The following is a 20,333-nucleotide window of genomic DNA, read 5'->3' on the forward strand; positions in this document are numbered from 1 at the left end:
TCTGAGACAGTTACTACTAATATCTTGGTATCCATCAGCCAGAATATGTTCTATGCACATGTTCACATATACATAAATAAACATGATTTCAAAAGACTAATAATTGTGACCACCGTGTAATCAAACCAGCACTCAGGATTAAGAAACTCACTCAAAATCACTCAACTACATGGAAACTGAACAACCTGCTCCTGAATGACTACTGGGTACATAACAAAATGAAGGCAGAAATAAAGATGTTCTTTGAAACCAATGAGAACAAAGACACAACGTACCAGAATCTCTGGGACACATTCAAAGCAGTGTGTAGAGGGAAATTTATAGCACTAAATGCCCACAAGAGAAAGCAGGAAAGATCCAAAATTGACACCCTAATATCACAATTAAAAGAACTAGAAAAGCAAGAGCAAAAACATTCAAAAGCTAGCAGAAGGCAAGAAATAACTAAAATCAGAGCAGAACTGAAGGAAATAGACACAAACAAAACCCTTCAAAAAATTAATGAATCCAGGAGCTGCTTTTTTGAAAGGATCAACAAAATTGATAGACTGCTAGCAACACTAATAAAGAAAAAAAGAGAGAAGAATCCAATAGACGCAATAAAAAATGATAAAGGGGATATCACCACTGATCCCACAGAAATACAAACTACCACCAGAGAATACTACAAACACCTCTAAGCAAATAAACTAGAAAATCTACAAGAAATGGATAAATTCCTCGACACATACACCCTCCCAAGACTAAACCAGGAAGAAGTTGAATCTCTGAATAGATCAATAACAGGATCTGAAATTGTGGCAATTATCAATAGCTTACCAACCAAAAAGAGTCCAGGACCAGATGGATTCACAGCCGAATTCTACCAGAGGTACAAGGAGGAACTGGTATCATTCCTTCTGACACTATTCCAATCAATAGAAAAAGAGGGAATCCTCCCTAACTCATTTTATGAGGCCAGCATCATCCTGATACCAAAGCCTGGCAGAGACACAACCAAAAAAGAGAATTTTAGACCAATATCCTTGATGAACATTGATGCAAAAATCCTCAATAAAATACTGGCAAACAGAATCCAACAGCACGTCAAAAAGCTTATCCACCATGATCAAGTGGGCTTCATCCCTGGGATGCAAGGCTGGTTCACTATACACAAATCAATAAATGTAATCCAGCATATAAACAGAACCAAAGACAAAAACCACATGATTATCTCAATAAATGCAGAAAAGGCCTTTGACAAAATTCAACAACCCTTCATGCTAAAAACTCTCAATAAATTAGGTATTGATGGGACGTATCTCAAAATAATGAGAGCTATCTATGACAAACCCACAGCCAATATCATACTGAATGGGCAAAAACTGGAAGCATTCCCTTTGAAAACTGGCACAAGACAGGGATGCCCTCTCTCACCACTCCTATTCAACATAGCGTTGGAAGTTCTGGCCAGGGCAATTAGGCAGGAGAAGGAAATAAAGGGTATTCAATTAGGAAAAGAGGAAGTCAAATTGTCCCTGTTTGCAGACCACATGATTGTATATCTAGAAAACCCCATTGTCTCAGCCCAAAATCTCCTTAAGCTGATAAGCAACTTCAGCAAAGTCTCAGGATACAAAATCAATGTGCAAAAATCACAAGCATTCTTATACACCAATAACAGACAAATAGAGTGCCAAATCATGAGTGAACTCCCATTCGCAATTGCTTCAAAGAGAATAAAATACTTAGGAATCCAACTTACAAGGGACGTGAAGGACCTCTTCAAGGAGAACTATAAACCACTGCTCAATGAAATAAAAGAGGATACAAACAAATGGAAGAACATACCATGCTCATGGGTAGGAAGAATCAATATTGTGAAAATGGCCATACTGGCCAAGGTAATTTATAGATTCAATGCCATCCCCATCAAGCTACCAATGACTTTCTTCACAGAATTGGAAAAAACTACTTTCAAGTTCATATGGAACCAAAAAAGAGCCCGCATTGCCAAGTCAATCCTAAGCCAAAAGAACAAAGCTGGAGGCATCACACTACCTGACTTCAAACTATACTACAAGGCTACAGTAACCAAAACAGCACAGTACTGGTACCAAAACAGAGATACAGATCAATGGAACAGAACAGAGCCCTCAGAAATAACGCCACATATCTACAACTATCTGATCTTTGACAAACCTGAGAAAAACAAGCAATGGGGAAAGGATTCCCTATTTAATAAATGGTGCTGAGAAAACTGGCTAGCCATATGTAGAAAGCTGAAACTGGATCCCTTCCTTACACCTTATACAAAAATTAATTCAAGATGGATTAAAGACTTAAACGTTAAACCTAAAACCATAAAAATCCTAGAAGAAAACCTAGGCATTACCATTCAGGACATAGGCATGGGCAAGGACTTCATGTCTAAAACACCAAAAGCAATGGCAACAAAAGCCAAAATTGACAAATGGGATCTAATTAAACTCAAGAGCTTCTGCACAGCAAAAGAAACTATCATCAGAGTGAACAGGCAACCTACAAAATGGGAGAAAATTTTCGCAACCTACTCATCTGACAAAGGGCTAATATCCAGAATCTACAAAGAACTCCAACAAATTTACAAGAAAAAAACAAACAACTCCATCAAAAAGTGAGCGAAGGATATGAACAGACACTTCTCAAAAGAAGACATTTATGCAGCCAAAAGACACATGAAAAAATGCTCATCATCACTGGCCATCAGAGAAACGCAAATCAAAACCACAATGAGATACCATCTCACACCAGTTAGAATGGCGATCATTAAAAAGTCAGGAAACAACAGGTGCTGGAGAGGATGTGGAGAAATAGGAACACTTTTACACTGTTGGTGGGACTGTAAACTAGTTCAACCATTGTGGAAGTCAGTGTGGCGATTCCTCAAGGATCTAGAGAACTAGAAATACCATTTGACCCAGCCATCCCATTACTGGGTATATAGCCAAAGGACTATAAATCATGCTGCTATAAAGACACATGCACATGTATGTTTATTGCAGCACTATTCACAATAGCAAAGACTTGGAACCAACCCAAATGCCCAACAATGATAGACTGGATTAAGAAAATGTGGCACATATACACCATGGAATACTATGCAGCCATAAAAAATGATGAGTTCATGTCCTTTGTAGGGACATGGATGAAACTGGAAATCATCATTCTCAGTAAACTATCTCAAGGACAAAAAACCAAACACCGCGTGTTCTCACTCATAGATGGGAATTGAACAATGAGAACACATGGACACAGGAAGGGGAACATCACACTCTGGGGACTGTTGTGGGGTGGGGGGAGGGGGGAGGAATAGCATTAGGAGATATACCTAATGCTAAATGGCGAGTTAATGGGTGCAGCACACCAGCATGGCACATGTATACATATGTAACTAACCTGCACATTGTGCACATGTACCCTAAAACTTAAAGTATAATCATAATAAAAAAGAATAGTTTTGTGTGTTTTCATGCCATTAAATATTGTTCAAGGAAAATAATCACAATTAATAAATGTGGATAAAATATTTTTAAATATATCTTTGAGGGCAAAAGAAAACTAACAAAGCAACCAACATTGGGTGAACAAGATTCAAAAGAGCAACACAGCAAGGAAAGGTGAACCAAACATTCTGTGTTGATTCTCTCCTCTAAGCATTTTGTCAGCCCACAAATGGCAATCTAGAGACTAACAGATCTTTTGGAGCTTTCAATAGTCTCACTATACTGGGGAAATAAACATTGATGTTCAGGGCTTGTTAAGGTGAAGACCTGTTGGTGAACATCTTTGGCTTTCAGTAAGAACACATAAAGGACTCTCTACCCCAGGAATAGCAATGCACTGGAAATAATCTGTACTCTTACTAACACTAAATTCCAGACTCAAATCAGCTTAATTCCCAATTGAATTAAAGTGATCTGCCACTAATGTCTAAAAGCATGCTTAAAGAAGTAAATTCTTTCTAGGTGTGTATACTATTACCAAAACCTCAACTGTTCCTATTTTTTTCACATAAACGCTGTCATTCAATAAAAGAAGAAAAATCAAGCATTGAAAAGATAATATTGGACTGATAACCAAGAAAAAAATAGACAATAGAAAAAAATTAAATTCAGCTAAAGCTGTGCTTAGAGGAAATTTTATTGCCTTAAATTCCATATACTAGACAAAAAGAAAGGCTAAGCATCCATGATCTAATTATTTTTCTCATGAAGCTAGACAGAAAACTGTAAAATAAACCTAAAAATACTAGAAAGAAAAAATGGTAAAATAAGAACTTAAAGAAATAGAAAATAAATGAACATTAATGAAGTCCTTTAAAAAGACTAGTAAAATTCATACACCCCTAGGAAAAAAAGAGAAAACACAATTTAGCCAATATAAACAGTGCAAAAAAGGAGTCATTCTCATAGATTCTACAGGTTTTTAAAAGAAAATACAAGAATTTTTTAAAATATGAAAATAAGAAGTCAGATCAAGGAGACAAGCCTTCTGAAAAACCTTAGGAGGAAATTGAAAAATTTGGATTGTTCTATAGTTATTAAAGATGTTGAAGTCTCTGAAAAACCACACTATAAAGAAAATTCTAGACCTAATGACTTTAAAAGTTAATTTCCCCAAACACTAAAGGAATAAATATTACCAACATAACCAAAAAAGAAAGGAAAATTATTATAGAGTGATTTTCTAAAATCCAAAGTCATAGATGTGGGAGAGGCTGAGATGGCCAATTAGATGTAGCTCCCATCTGCAGCTCCCACCAAGAAGAATGAAAATGGCAAGTGAATCCTGCACCTTCAGCTGAGGTATCCAGGTTCTCTCACTGGGACTAAGTAAGTGGTTGGTGCAACCCACGGAAAGCAAGGAAAAGCAGGATGTAGTGACAGCCCAGCCAGGAGCTACACAGGGTAAGGGAAACTCCCACCCCAACCAAGAGAGATGGTGAGTGATTGTGCTACCCAACCAGGGAAACCATACTTTTTCCACAAATCTGTGCAACCAACGGATCAGGAGATCCCCTGGTGAACTCGCACCACCAAGGCCTTGGGTCCCAAGCACAGAACCGTGCAGACTCTTGGCAGCTGCTTGGGTTTTGGGCAGTGGCAGCAGGCTAGAGACTGCCTAAGACCACTGATTCCAGAGGGGTGAGGGGCAGTAGCCATCACTGCAGCTCCAGTCAGCCATCTTCCCCTGCCAGTACCAGGGAGGCTGGATGGTTTGGACTGGAAGGAATTCCTCACAGCACAGCACAGCGGCTGTGGCAGATTGTGGCCAGACTGCTCCTTTAGGTGGAACCCAGATTCATCCCTCCTCACCATGCGGGACCTCCCTGTGGGAGTTGCAGCTACTCCAGCCAGGGGTTTATGGACAGAACTCTGATCTCCCTGGGATAGAGCCCTTGGAGGGAGGGGCGGTTGCAGTCTCTGGTTCACTGGACTTAGTCTTTCCTGCCTGCTGGCTCTGAGGTGTCAGGGCAGCAAGTGGAACTCCCCCCAGCACAGTGCATACAGTCTGCCAAGGGGCAGCCAGACTGCTTCTTTAAGCAGGTCCCTGATCCTGTGCCTCCTGACTGGGTGAGACCTCCCAACAGGGGTTGTCAGACATCTCATATAGAAGAGTTCAGGTGGGCACCAGGTTGGTACCCCTCTGGGACCGAGACCCCAGAGGAAAGCGCAGGCAACCATCTTTGCTGTTTTGCACCCTCCACTGGTGATACCACCAGGTGCAGGAGAGACCCAGACAAATAGGGTCTGAAATAGACCCTCAGCAAACTGTAGCATCCACGCAGAAGAGGGGCCTGAATGTTAAGAAAGAAACAAACAAACAAACATCAACAAAAAATGACCCCAAAAAACCCCAGCCAAAGGTCAACAGCCTCAAAGATTAAAGGGAGATAAACCCACGAAAATGAGAAAAAATCAGCACAGAAATGCTGAAAATTTAAAAAGCCAGTGCCTCTTCTCCTCCAAATGACTGTAACACCTGCCCAGCACGGGCACAGAATTAGGCTGAGGTTGAAATGGATGAATTGACAGAAGCAGGCTTCAGAAGGTGGGCAATAATGAACTTCACTGAGCTAAAGAAGTATGTTCTAACCCAATGCAGAGAAGCTAAGAACCATGACAAAACATTAGAGGAGCTGTTAACAAGAATAACCAGTTTAGGGAGGAACATAAATGGCCTGATGGAGCTGAAACACACAACATGAGAACTTCACGGTCCAACTGCAAATATCAGTAGCTGAATAGACCAAGCAGAGAAGAGAATCTCAGAGCTTGAAGATTATCTTGCTGAAATAAGACAGGCAGAAAAGACTAGGGGAAAAAGAATGAAAAGGAATGAACAAAACCTCCAAGAACTATGGAATTATGTGAAAAAGACTGAACCTACAACTGACTGGGGTACCTGAAAGAGATGAGGAGAACAGAAACAAGTTAAAAAACATATTTCAGTATGGCATCCAGGAGAACTTCCCCAACCTAGCAAGACAGGCCAACATTCAAATTAAGGAAATCCAGAGAACCCCAGTAAGATACAACATGAGAAGATTAACCCCAAGGCAAATAATCATCAGATTTTCCAAGGTTGAAATGAAGGAAAAAATGTTAATGGCAGCCAGAGAGAAAGGTCAGGTCACCTACACAGCAAAGCCTATCTGATTAACAGTGGACCTCTCAGTGGAAACCCTATAAGCCATAAGAGATTGCGGGACCAATATTCAACATTCTCAAAGAAAAGAATTTCCAACCCAGAATTTCATATCTGGTCAAACTAAGCTTCATAATCAAAGGAGAAATAAAATCCTTTCCAGACAAGCAAATGCTGAGAGATTTTGTCACCGCCGGGACTGCCTGGAAAGAGTTCCTGAAGGAAGCACTGAATATGCAAAGGAAAAATATTACAAGCTACTACAAAAAAAAAATGAAGTACATAGACCAATGACACTATAAAACAACTACTTTAACAAGTCTGTGAAATAACCAGCCAGCATAATAATGACAGGATCAAATTCACACATAGCAATATTAACCTTCAATGTAAATGGGCTAAATTCCCCAAATAAAAGACACAGACCGGCAAGCTGGCTAGAGTCAAGACCCATCGGTGTGCTGTATTTAAGAGACCCATCTCACATGTGAAGACAAACATAGGCTCAAAATAAAGGGATGGAGGAAAAATTACCAAGCAAATGGAAAACAGAAAAAAAGCCAGGGGTTGCAATACTAGTTTCTGACAAAACAGACTTTAAACCAACAAAGATCAAAAAAGACAAAGAAGGACATTACATAATGGTAAAGGGTTCAATTCAGCAAGAAGGGCTAACTATGTTAAATACATATGCATCTAATACACGAGCAACCAGATTCATAAAACAAGTTCTTAGATACCTACAAAGAGACTTAGACTCCTACACAATAATAGTGGGACACTTTAACACCCCACTGTCAATATTAGAGAGATCATTGAGAGAAAACAAAGATATTCAGGATTTGAACTCAGGTCTGAATCAAGTGGACCTGATAGATATCTACAGAACACTTCACTTAAAAACAACAGCATATACATGCTTCGTGGGCCACATGACACTTACTCTAAAATTGATCACATAATTGGAAGTAAAACACCCCTCAGCAAATGCAAAAGAACTGAAACTGTAACAAACAGTCTCTCAGACCACAGTGCAATTAAATTAGAACTCAAGATTAAGAAGCTCACTAAAAACCACAAAACTACATGGAAATTGAACAATCTGATCCTTAATGACTCCTGGGTAAATAATGAAATTAAGGCAGAAATCAAGAAGTTCTTTGAAACTAATGAGATCAAAGAGGAAATGTCCCAGAATCCCTGGGATGCAGCTAAAGAAATGTTAAGAAGGAAATTTGATGATGGCCGAATAGGAACAGCTGCAGTCTGCAGCTCCCAGCATAATCGATGCAGAAGATGGGTGATTTCTGCATTTCCAACTGAGGTACCTGGTTCATCCCACTGGGACTGGTTGGACAGTGGGTGCAGCCCATGGAGGGCGAGCCGAAGCAGGGCGGGGCATCGCCTCACCTGGGAAGCACAAGGGGTTGGGGTATTTCCCTTTTCTAGCCAAGAGAAGCTGTGACAGACTGTACCGGGACAATCAGGACACTGCCACCTAAATACTGCATTTTTCCAACCATCTTAGCAAACGGCACACCAGGAGATTATATCCCGTGCCAGGTGGCAAGCCTGGCAGGGGTAGGGGCATCTGCCATTGCTGAGGCTTGAGTAGATAAACAAAGTGGCCAGGAAGCTCAAACTGGGTGAAGCCCACCGCAGCTCAACGAGGCCTGCCTACCTCTGTAGACTCCACCTCTGGGGGCAGGACATAGCTGAATAAACAGCAGCAGAAACTTCTGCAGACTTAAATGTCCCTGTCTGACAGATCTGAAGAGAGTAGTGGTTCTCCCAGCATGGCGTTTGAGATCTGAGAAGAGATAGACTACCTCCTCAAGTGGGTTCCTGACCCCTCTATAGCCTAACTTGGAGACATCTCCCAGTAGGGGCCAATAGACACCTCATACAGCTGGGTGCCCCTCTGAGACAAAGCTTCCAGAGGAAGGATCAGGCAGCAATATTTGCTGTTCTGCAATATTTGCTGTTCTGCAGCCTCCACTGGTGATAGCCAGGCAAACAGGGTCTGGAGTGGACCTCCAGCAAACTCCAACAGACCTGCAGCTGAGGGAACTGACTGCTAGAGGGAAAACTAACAAACAGAAGGGAATAGCATCAACATCAACAAAAAAGACATCCACACCAAAACCCCATCTGTGGGTCACCATCATCAAAGACTAAAGGTAGATAAAACCACAAAGATGGGGAGAAACCAGAGCAGAAAAGTTGAAAATTCTAAAAACCAGAGTGCCCCTTCTCCTCCAAAGGATCGCAGCTCCTCAACAGCAATGGACACAAAGCTGGATGGAGAATGACTTTGACAAGTTGACAGAAGTAGGCTTCAGAAAGTCACTAATAACAAACTTCACCGAGCTGAAGGAGGATGTTCGACCCCATCACAAGGAAGGTAAAAACCCTAAAAAATGATGAATAGCTAACTACAATAAACAGTGTAGAGAAGACCTTAAATGACCTGATGGAGCTGAAAACCATGGCACAATAACTATGTGACGCATGCACAAGCTTCAATAGCCAATTTGATCAAGTGGAAGAAGGGATACCAGTGATTGAAGATCAAATTAAAGAAATAAAGTAAGAAGAGAAGTTTAGAGAAAAAAGAGTAAAAAGAAATGAAAAAACCTCCAAGAAATATGAGACTATGTGAAAAGACCAAATCTAGGTTTGATTGGTGTTCCTGAAAGTGAAAGGGAGAATGGAACCAAGTTGGAAAACACTATTCAGGATATTATCCAGGAAAACTTCCCCAACCTAGCAAGGCAGGCCAACATTCAAATTCAGGAAATACAGAGAACACCACAAAGATACTCCTCGAGAAGAGCAACCCCAAGACACATAATTGTCAGATTCACCAAGGCTGAAATGAAGGAAAAAATGTTAAGGACAGCCAGAGAGAAAGGTCGGGTTACCCACAAAGAGAAGCCCATCAGACTAACAAAGGATCTCTTGGCAGAAACTCTACAAGCCAGAAGAGAGTGGGGGCCAACATTCAACATTCTAAAGAAAAGAATTTTTAACCCAGAATTTCATATCCAGCCAAACTAAGCTTCATAAGTGAGGGAGAAATAAAATCCTTTACAGACAAGCAAATGCTGAGAGATTTTGTCACCACCAGGCCTACCTTACAAGAGCTCCTGAAGGAAGCGCTAAACATGGAAAGGAACAACCAGTACTAGCCACTGCAGAAACATGCCAAATAGTAAAGACCATCGATGCTAGGAAGAAACTGCACCAACTAAAGGGCAAAATAACCAGCTAACATCATAATGACAGGATCAAATTCACACACAACAATATTAACCTTAAAATTAAATGGGCTAAATGCCCCAATTAAAAGACACATACAGACTGGCAAATTGGAGAGAGTCAAGACCCGTCAGTGTGCTGTATTCAGGAAACCCATCTCATGTGCAGACACACATAGGCTCAAAATAAAGGGATGGAGGAAGATCTACCAAGCAAATGGAAAGCAAAAAAATGCAGGGGTTGCAATCCTAGTCTCTGATAAAACAGACTTTAAACCAACAAAGATCAAAAGAGACAAAGAAGGGCATTACATAACTGTAAAGGGATCATTTCAACAAGAAGAGCTAACTATCCTAAATATATATGTACCCAATACGGGAGCACCCAGATTCATAAAGCAAGTCCTTAGAGACCTACAAAGAGACTTAGACTCCCACACAATAATAATGGGAGACTTTAACACTCCACTCTCAATATTAGACAGATCAACTAGACAGAAGGTAAACAAGGATATCCAGGACTTGAACTCAGCTCTGCACCAAGCAGACCTAATAGACATCTACAGAACTCTCCACCCCAAAAAACAGAATATACATTCTTCTCAGCACCACATCACACTTATTCCAAAATTGACCACATAGTTTGAAGTAAAGCACTCCTGAGCAAATGTAAAAGAACAGAAATCACAACAAACTGTCTCTCAGACCACAGTGCAATCAAATTAAAACTCAGGGTTAAGAAACTCACTCAAAACTGCTCAACTACATGGAAGCTGAACAACCTGCTCCTGAATGACTACTGGGTACATCACGAAATGAAGGCAGAAATAAAGATGTTCTTTGAAACCAGTGGGAACAAGGACACAACATACCAGAATCTCTGGGACACATTTAAAGCAGTGTGTAGAGGGAAATTTATAACACTAAATGCCCACAAGAGAAAGCAGGACAGATCTAAAATTGACACCCTAACATCGCAATTAAAAGAACTAGAGAAGCAAGAGCAAACACATCCAAAAGCTAGCAGAAGGCAAGAAATAACTAAGATCAGAGCAGAACTGAAGGAGATAGAGACACAAAAAACCCTTCAAAAAAATCAATGACTCCAGGAGCTGTTTTTTTTAAAAGATCAACAAAATTGATAGACCGCTAGCAAGACTAATAAAGGAGAAAAGAGAGAAGAATCAAATAGGCGCAATAAAAAATGATAAAGGGGATATCACCACTGATCCCACAGAAATACAAACTACCATCAGAGAATACTATGAACACCTCTATGCAAATAAATTAGAAAATCTAAAAGAAACAGATAAATTCCTGGACACATACACCCTCCAAAGACTAAACCAGGGAGAAGCTGAATCACTGAATAGGCCAATAACAGGCTCTGAAATCGAGGCAATAATTAACAGCCTACCAACCAAAAAAGTCCAGGGCCAGAAGGATTCACAGCCGAATTCTACCAGAGGTACAAAGAGGAGCTGGTACCATTCCTTCTGAAACTATTCCAATCAATAGGAAAAGAAGGAATCCTCCCTAATTCATTTTATGAGGCCAGCATCATCCTGATACCAAAGCCTGGCAGAGACACACACAAAAAAGAGAATTTTAGACCAACATCCCTAATGAACATCGACGTGAAAATCCTCAATAAAATACTGGCAAATCAAATCCAGCAGCACATCAAAAAGCTTATCCACCAAGATCAAGTTGGCTTCATCCCTGGGATGTAAGGCTGGTTCAACATAAGCATATCAATAAATGTAATCCATCAAATAAACAGAACCAATGTCAAAAACCACATAATTATCTGAATAGATGCGGAAAAGACCTTCGACAAAATTCAACAGCACTTCATGCTAAAACCTCTCAATAAATTAGGTATTGATGGAATGTATCTCAAAATAATGAGAGCTATTTATGACAAACCCACAGTGAGTATCATACTGAATGGGCAAAAACTGGAAGCATTCCTTTTGAAAACTGGCACAAGACAGGGATGCCGTCTCTCACCACTCCTATTCAACATAGTGTTGGAAGTTCTGGCCAGGGAAATTAGGCAAGAGAAAGAAATAAAGGGTATTCAATTAGGAAAAGAGGAAGTCAAATTGTCCCTGTTTGCAGATGACATGATTGTATATTTAGAAAACCCCATTGTCGCAGCCCCAAATCCCCTTAAGCTGATAAGCAACCTCAGCAGTCTCAGGATACAAAATCAACGTGCAAAAATCACAAGCATTCTTATACACCAATAACAGATAAATAGAGAGCCAAATCATGAGTGAACTCCCATTCACAATTGCTACAGAGAGAATAAAATACCTAGGAATCCAACTTACAAGGGATATGAAGGACCTCTTCAAGGAGAACTACAAACCACTGCTCAACGAAATAAAAGAGGACACAAGCAAATGGAAGAACATACCATGCTCATGGGTAGGAAGAATCAATATCGTGAAAATGGCCATACTGCCCAAGGTAATTTATAGATTCAATGCCATCCCCATCAAGCTACCAATGACTTTCTTCACAGAATTCAGAAAAACTACTTTAAAGTTCATATGAAACCAAAAAAGAGCCCGCATTGCCAAGACAATATTAACCAAAAAGAACAAAGCAGGAGTCATCACGCTACCTGACTTCAAACTACACTACAAGGCTACAGTAACCAAAACAGCATGGTACTGGTACCAAAACAGACATATAGACCAATGGAACAGAACAGAGTCCTCGGAAATAACACCACACATCTACAACCATCTGATCTTTGACAAACCTGACAAAAACAAGAAATGGGGAAAGGATTCCCTATTTAATAAATCAAGCTGGGAAAACAGGCTAGCCATATGTAGAAAGCTGAAACTGGATCCCTTCCTTTTACCTTATACAAACATTAATTCAAGATGGATTAAAGACTTAAATGTTATACCTAAAACCATTAAAACCCTAGAAGAAAACCCAGGCAATACCATTCAGGACATAGGCATAGGCAAGGACTTCATGACTAAAACACCAAAAGCAATGGCAACAAAAGCCAAAATTGACAAATGGGATCTAATTAAACTAAAGAGCTTCTGCACAGCAAAAGAAACTACCATCAGAGTGAACAGGCAACCTACAGAATGGGAGAACATTTTTGCAATCTACCCATCTGACAAAGGGCTATTATCCAGAATCTACAAGGAACTTAAACAAATGTACAAGAAAAAATCAAACAACCCCATCAAAAAGTGGGCAAAGGATATGAACAGACACTTTTCAAAAGAAGACATTTATGTAGCCAACAGACACATGAGAAAATGCTCATCATCATTTCATCAGAGAAATGCAAATCAAAACCACAATGAGATACCATCTCACACCAGTTAGAATGGCAATCATTAAAAAGTCAGGAAACAACAGATGCTGGAGAGGATGTGGAGAAATAGGAATGCTTTTACACTGTTGGTGGGCCTGTAAACTAGTTCAACCATTGTGGAAGAGAGTGTGGCTATTCCTCAAGGATCTAGAACTAGAAATGCCATTTGACCCAGCCATCCCATTACTGGGTATATACCCAAAGGATTATATATCATGCTGCTATCAAGACACATGCACACGTATGTTTATTACAGCCCTATTCACAATAGCAGAAACCAGGCACCAACCCAAATGTCCATCAATGCTAGACTGGATTAAGAAAATGTGGCACATATACACCATGGAATACTATGCAGTCACAAAAAAGGACGAGTTCATGTCCTTTGTAGGGACGTGGATGAAGCTGGAAACCATCATTCTGAGCAAACTATCGCAAGACAGAAAACCAAACACCACATGTTCTCACTCATTGGTGGGAATTGAACAATGAGAACACTTGGACACAGGCCAGGGAACATCACACACTGAGGCCTGTTGTGGGTGGGGGGATGGGAGAGGGATAGCATTAGGAGAAATACCTAATGTAAATTACCAGTTAATGGGTGCAGCAAACCAACATGGCACATGTATACATATGTAACAAACCTGCAGGTTGTACACACGTACCCTAGAACTTAAAGTATAATTAAAAAAAGAGATTAAAAAAAGAAAAAGAAGGAAATTTATAGCACTAAATGCCCTCATCAAAAAGGTCTCATATAAAACATCCTAACATCTCACAAAAAGAACTAGAGAACCAAGAGCAAACAAACCCAAAAGGTAGTAGAAGACAAGAAATAACAAGGTCGGAGCCGAATTGAAAGAGATACAGACACACACAAAAAAAACCCTTCCAAAAAAATCAACGAATCCAGGAGCTGGTTTTTTGAAAAAATTAATAAAATAGATAGACTGCTAGCTAGATTAATAAAGAAGAAAAGAGAGAAAGTCAAATAGATAATAAAGAATGATAAAGGGGATATCATCATGGACCCCATGGAAATACAAACAACCTTGAGAGAATACTATAAACACCTCTATGCAAATAAACTAGAAAATCTATTAGTAGAAGAAATGGATAAATTCCTGGACACACACACTCTCCCAAGACTGAACCAGTAAGAAGCTGAATCCTTGAATAGACCAATAATGAGTTCTGAAATTGGGGCAGTAATAAATAGACTACCAATCAAAAATAGCCCAGGACCAGATGGATTTACAGCTGAATTCTACCAGAGAAACAAAGAGAAGCTGGTAACATTTCTTATGAAACTGTTCCAAACAGTTGAAAAGGAGGGACTGTTCCCTAACTCATTTTATGAGGCCAACATCATCCTAATACCAAAACCTGGCAGAGATACAACAAAAGAAGAAAACATCAAGCCAATATCCCTGATGAACATCGATGCAAAAATCCTCAATAAAACACTGGCAAACCAAATCCAGCAGCACATCAAAAGCTTATCCATCACAATCAAGTTGGCTTCATTCCCAGGATGCAAGGCCAGTTCAACATATGCAAATCAATAAACATAATTCGTCACATAAACAACTAAAGACAAAAACCACATGACTATCTCAATAGACACAAAAAAGGTGTTCAATAAAATTCAACACCTCTTTATGTTAAAAACTCTCAATAAACTAGGTATTGATGAAACATACCTCAAAATAATAAAAGCCATTTATCATAGTGAATGGGAAAAAGCTGGAAGCATTCCCCTTGAAAACCGGCACAAGACAAGGATGATCTCCTTCACCATTTCTATTCAACATAGTATTGGAAGATCTGGCCAGAGCAATCAGGTAAGAGAAAGAAATAAAGGGTATTCAAATAGGAAGAGAGGAAGTCAAATTATCTTTGTTTGCAGATGATATGATCCTTTATCTAGAAAACCCCATCATCTCAGCCCAAAAGCTTCTTAAACTGATAAGCAACTTTAGCAAAGTCTCAGAATACAAAATCAATGTGCAAAAATTACAAGTATTCCTGTACACCAACAACAGACAAGCAGAGAGCCAAATCATGAATGAACTCCCATTCACTATTGCTACAAAGAGAATAAAATACCTAGGAATACAACTAATGAGGGATGTGAAGGACCTCTTAAAGGAGAACTACAAGCCACTGCCCAAGAAAACAAGAAAGGGTGCAGACAAATGGTAAAATATTCCATGCTCATTGATAAGAAGAATCAATATCGTGAAAATGGCCATACTGCCCAAGGTAATTTATAGATTCAATGCTATCCCTTCAAACTACCATTGACATTCTTCACAGAAATAGAAAAAAACTATTTCCAATTTTACATGATGCCAAAATGAGCTGTATAGCCAAGACAATCCTAAGCAAAAAGAACAAAGCTGGAGGCCTCACCCTACGTGACTTCAAACTATACTACAAGGTTACAGTAACAAAAACAGCATGGTACTTGTACAAGAACTGACACGTAAATCGATGGAACAGAATAGAGAATTCAGAAATCAGACTGCACATCTACAACCATGTGATCTTCAACAAACCTGACAAAAGCAAGCAATGGGGAAAGGATTCCCCATCTAATAAATGGTGCTGGGAGAACTGGTTAGCCATATGCAGAAAATTGAAACTGGATCCCATCCTTACACCTTATACAAAAACTAACTCAAGATGGATTAAAGAGTTAAATGTAAAACCCAAAGCTATAAAAACTCTAGAAGAAAATCTAGGCAATACTATTCAGGACATAGGCACAGGCAAAGATTTTATGACAAAAATGTCAAAAGCAATTGCAACAAAAGCAAAAATTGACAGATGTGATCTAATTAGACTAAAGAGCTTCTGCACAGCAAAAGAAACTATCATGAGAGTGGACAACCTACAGAACGGGAAAATACTTTTGCAACCTATTCATCTGACAAAGGTCTAGTATCTAGAGTCTACAAGGAACTTAAACACATTTACAAGAAAAAAAAAACAACCTCATTAAAAAGCGGGCAAAGGACATGAACAGACACTTCTCAAAAGAAGACATTTATGTGGCTAACAAACATATGAAAAAAAGCTCAACATCACTGATCATTAGAGAAATGTAAATCAAAACCACAGTGAGATACCATCTCATGCCAGTCAGAATGGAGATTATTAAAAAATCAAGAAACAACAGGCCAGGGACAGTGGCTCACACCTGTAATCCCAGCACTTTTGGAGACCAAAGTGGGTGGATCACCTGAGGTCAAGAGTTCGAGACCAGCCTGGCCAACATAGTGAAACTCCATCTCTACTAAAAGTACAAAAATTGGCCGGGCATGGTCATGCACCTGTAGTCCCAGCTACTCATGAGGCTGAGGCAGGAGAATCACTTGAACCCAGGAAGTGGAGGTTCAAGTGAGCCAGAAGCCAAGATTGTGCCACTGCACTCCAGCCCAGGCAACCGAGTAAGACTGTCTGAAAAGAAAAGAAAAGAAACGAAAAGAAATGAAATGAAACAACAGATGCTGGAGATGCTGCAGAGAGATAGGAATGCTTTTACACTGTTCGTGGGAATGTAAATTAGTTCAACCATTGTGGAAGACAGTGTGGCAATTACTCAAAGACCTAGAACTAGAAATATCATATGACCCAGCAATCCCATTACTGGGTATATACCCAAAGGAGTATAAATCCTTCTATTATAAAGATACATGCATATGTATGTTCATTGCAGTGCTAGTCACAATAGCAAAGACACAGAATCAACCTAAATGCCCATCAATGATAGACTGAATAAAGAACCATGTGGTACATATACACCATGGAATACTATGCAGCCATAAAAAGGAACGAGATCATGTCCTTTGCAGGGACATGGATAGAGCTGCAAGCCATTATCCTCAACAAACTAACACAGGAACAGAAAACCAAACATCACATGTTCCCACTCATAAGTGGAGGCCAAACAATAAGAACACATGTACACAGGGAGGGGAACAACACACTACTGGGGCCTGTTGTGGGGTGCTGGTGGGGAGGGAGAGCATCAGAAAAAATAACTCATGCATGCTTGACTTAATACTCAGGTAATGGGCTAATAGGTGCAGCAAACCACCATGGCACATATTTACCTATGTAACAAACTTGCACATCTTGCACATGTACACCAGAACTTAATAAATAAAATAATTTTAAAAAGTCATAGATGTAAACTTGTAAATAAATATTAGCAAATAATATTCATATTCCCAAATTAAGTTTATTTCGTCAATGCAAGGATGGCTTAACATTCAGCAAGCAATCTCTGTGTTTGATCACATTAAAATAATAAAGGAGAAAAATCATACTTAGGGCTCCCAACTTATGATGGTTCACATTTAGGGTGATGCAAAAACAATATGCATTCAGTAGATGCCATACTTTAAGTACCCATGGAACCATTCTGTTTTTCACTTTCAGTAAAGTATTTAATAAATTACATGATATATTCAGGACTTTATTATAAAATAGACTTTTTGTTAGATAAGTTTTCCCAATTGTAGGCTAATATAAGTGTTCTGAGCACACTTAAGGTAGGTAGGATAATCTATGATATTCAGTGGGTTAGGTGCATTTTTGACTTACAATGTTTTTAACTTATGATGCATTTATTAGGACATAGTCCCATAGTATGTCGAGGAGTGTCTGTAACAATCTCAAATGATGCAAAAAAGTATTTGATAAAATTTAATACCTGTTCGTGATTTAAAGCTCTTAGGAAATTCAGAACATAGGGGAACATCCTAAATTCACATAAACCAATAGCAAAAAATTTTTTTACTTTTATTTTTTTTTAGATGCAGTCTCCCTCTGTCACCCAGGCTGGAGTGCAGTGGCACAATCTGAACAAAGTCATTCTTAATATGCACTGAAATCTTCCCATTGCAATCAGGAGTGACACAGAATACGTGTTATTAACACTTCTATTCATCGTTGTATTGGAGGTTCTAACCAATGCAATAGGCAAAAAAAAAAAAAAAAAAAACACAACAATTAAAATAAATGAAAGTTATAAAAATTGGAAAGAAAGAAATGAACTGAGATTGTTTTCAGATAACATTATTTTTGTCAATAAAAATCCAAATCCAAAAGACAATCCCATTATACTTAGCAAGGGAAGTTAGAAAGGTTGCTGGATGCGATGCCAATGTAAGACAATTAATTATAATTCGTATAATATCAATGCACAATTTAAAAATTAAATGAGGCCATTAAAGACAGCATTAAAACAACAATTACCCATGAATAAAAAAACAAAAGATGTTCAAGACTGCAACACCAAAACCTAAGAAACATTACTTAGGAAAACAAATATTTTATGAATTCATAGTTATAACATTGTCATAAAGTAGAAGATTCAATATTCTTAAGATGGTAATTCTCCCCAAACCAATACATACATTAGCTGTAAGCTCAAAATTCTGAAAATACCAACAGATTATTTTGAAGAAATTAACAAGCTGATTCTAAAATTTACATGAAAATGCCAATGGCCAATGGTAGTCATGATTTTAAAATAACATACCAAAGATGAAGGATTCAAACTCCCATATGTCAAGGCTTAATAAAAAGCTACTGTAATCAGATGATATAGTGTTATTGCTAAGATAGAGAAATAGCCCAGTGAAATAGATTAGAGTCCAAAATCAGACATAAATATATACATATAATATGTATATATACACATATATTTATATGTATATATACACATATATTTATAATATGTATATATACACATATATTTATAATATGCATATATACACATAGAGTTCAAAATCAGACATACATATATATCTATATATATCAGACATATATATATAGAAAGAGAGACTTGATTTATGATATAAATGGTACTGCAAAGCAATGGGAAAGAATGTTCTTTTCCACATGGACACATGGGGGGAAACACACACTGGGGCCTGTCAGGGGGGTGGGGGGTGGGAGGAGGGAGAACATCAGGAAGAATAGCTAATGAATGCTGGGCTTAATACCTGGGGGATGGGATGATCAGTACAGCAAACCACTATGGCACATGTTTACCTATGTAACAAACCTGCACATCCTGCACTTGTACCCCTGAACTTAGAATAGAGGTTGAAAATATTTTTTAAAAAGAATGCTCTTTTCAATAGGTGGTGCTGAGTTAATTGGATATCCATATAAAAATAGTACAGATATTGACTATTCTTCATACTAAGCATGTAAGTCAATTCCAAATGGACTGTAAATCTAAATTTTAAAGGTAAAACTATAAAACTTTTAGAGAAAAACACATGAACACCTTCATGGCATTGAGGATAGGCAAATGTTTCTTAGGACAGAAAAATAATTAACTTTTAATAAAATTTTGATGTATTCTAATACATTAAATGTAATAACTTGTTTATCAAATGACAATATTAAGAAAGTAAAGAGACAAGTTTATCAAATATAAAGAAAGTGAAAAGATGTCTTAAATACACATATATAACAGTGGTCTTAATTTTGTAAAAAAGATCATCCCTTATACAGCATGATTAGAGATCAACCTAGGAAAGTACAGATTCTCTGCATTAACTGAAGGCAAGAAAGAACATTAAGTCATTGGCATTGCAAGACAACAGTCCTAAAGGCCATAGGAAGTTATAGGCATAACCACCCCTAGAGAACTACTTGACTTGTGCTACACAGTCTGCAGAGTGGGTGATTACCCTCAGTTCCAGCAGTGGGGACATACAGGGTTAAGGATACCTATTGCCCTCCCTGATATATTCAAGTACTATAGACCAGAAGTGGTACCTTGGTACACAGATAGCAAGATCCCATGCACAAGCCTACAAATACAACTCAAACCCTTAAATTGTCTTGTGTCCAACATGAGTGAGAATCACTTCAAATCAATGTTTCAGCATGATTCTGGTGGCCCAATCTCTGGGCCAATGGGAGAGATCCATTCACTAGACTAGAATCAGAGGTAATCTACTGGAATCAGGGCCTGGCTGGGGACCCATGGAATAACCTCATAGGTGCAAGTT

This window comes from Pongo pygmaeus, chromosome 9 (assembly GCF_028885625.2).
Source record: "Pongo pygmaeus isolate AG05252 chromosome 9, NHGRI_mPonPyg2-v2.0_pri, whole genome shotgun sequence".
NCBI classification, from domain to species: domain Eukaryota; kingdom Metazoa; phylum Chordata; class Mammalia; order Primates; family Hominidae; genus Pongo; species Pongo pygmaeus.